This window comes from Fukomys damarensis, unplaced genomic scaffold, assembly GCF_012274545.1.
Source record: "Fukomys damarensis isolate Sample0158 unplaced genomic scaffold, DMR_v1.0_HiC HiC_scaffold_12, whole genome shotgun sequence".
NCBI classification, from domain to species: Eukaryota; Metazoa; Chordata; class Mammalia; order Rodentia; family Bathyergidae; genus Fukomys; species Fukomys damarensis.
In genome coordinates this window covers 42138255-42139808 of record NW_022900924.1, presented here as the reverse complement: position 1 = coordinate 42139808, position 1554 = coordinate 42138255, and positions in this window count along the sequence as shown.

The following is a 1554-nucleotide window of genomic DNA, read 5'->3' as shown; positions in this document are numbered from 1 at the left end:
TACACACACTCACGCACACACATACATAATCTTCAGTAATTGAAGGTTTCTATGATGGACAGATTTATTTTTAAGTCAAATTGAGTCCAAATCACAGCATATTACATATAAATAAGGTTAAAGTGCTTAAATTAGACCCTAAAAGAGGAGGCAAAAAGTGATATTTTCATTCCAATTTTTTAACATGTATATTCTCTATTTCTCTATCACTGGTACATACTGGTGACTGAGGTGGGCTGCTCAACAGAAGAGCTCTGGGCAGTTGTCACTACTCTAGGAAAGCGTAAAGGTCCTCAGTGAGTCTCAACAAGTGGTAAATATGCATATACGTCTGTAACCCAAAGTGCATTCATCTACCCATATAAGCATCAGTGGCTATTTTCTGCAACGGTTATACGTATTGGTTAATATGTACTTAGAAGTCACTTGTAAAGGCATGTATTGGGAGGAAGACCATTTACATTGACACGGCTTTTGAAAGAGTGGAACATTAGAGTAAGCAGGAATGCTCTGAAAAAGTACCCATATTCTCAATGCTATTTTTGTTCTTTCCTTACACCTGGAGCTATAGTTTGGGTCTTAAATATGTCCTGAAGACCCACAAGTTAAAGAGTTGATCCCCAGCTTGGCACTCTAGCGAGGTGGCGGAAACTTTAGTGGTAGGTCTTTCAGTCATTGGAGGTGTGACTTCCAAGGGGATTCTGGGATGCTGGCCTCTTTGTTTGCTCCCTGCGCATGAGGTGAGTGGTTTTGTTCCATTCCGCGCTCCCATTATGACGTGCTGCCTTGCTATTGGTCCAAAACCAGTGGAGGCTAGAACCTCTGAAAGTGTGCACCAAAATACGCCATTTTTCCTTCTACAGTGATCTAAGGTATTTGCTGTGATAGGAAGCTGACGAACACACTAGGCTTTGTGATCACCCCTGTATTTCTTCCTTTGCAAGAGGAACTACGAATCCAATAACTGACAGTTTTGGGAGCCAGATCTCTTCCCCTTTATCCAGTTTCTACTCTGGGCCTCATTTGACTCTGTCGCTGCCTTCCTCACTGTTAAGTGATAATGGCATCCCGTGGCAGTGCTTCTTGGATAGTCTGAGTTGTAATGACTCTAGCTGTGATTTCAGGGCCAAGAGAGTTGATGCTTTTTTTTCTGTAAAAGTGATCAACAATGGTCTAAGTGCACAACTGACAGAGACAAAAACTGATAATACATCTCCTGGGTACCTGCCCTTGGACCAAGGGAAAAGATATCCACAGGTTACATTAAGCTGTATTCCTCCTGAATAGCAATCTTTACTGTTGAAATTAACTAGTGGAATATTTACTATGGAAAGGTGCCCTTCCATCCCGATCTCACACTCCCCCAGACTCCTGCATATGTCCTGCTCATTTGTTTCTTGACAGTAAGACCTTTTAACACAAGTTCTCATGATCTTGACTTCCTTTTCTCTCATATCCATCTATCTAAATCTGACCTGTTAAAAATTCAGCAACACTTTGCCTTCTCTTGCTCGTAGAGTTACAATAGCACACGTGCCTAGATATCTCAGTTGA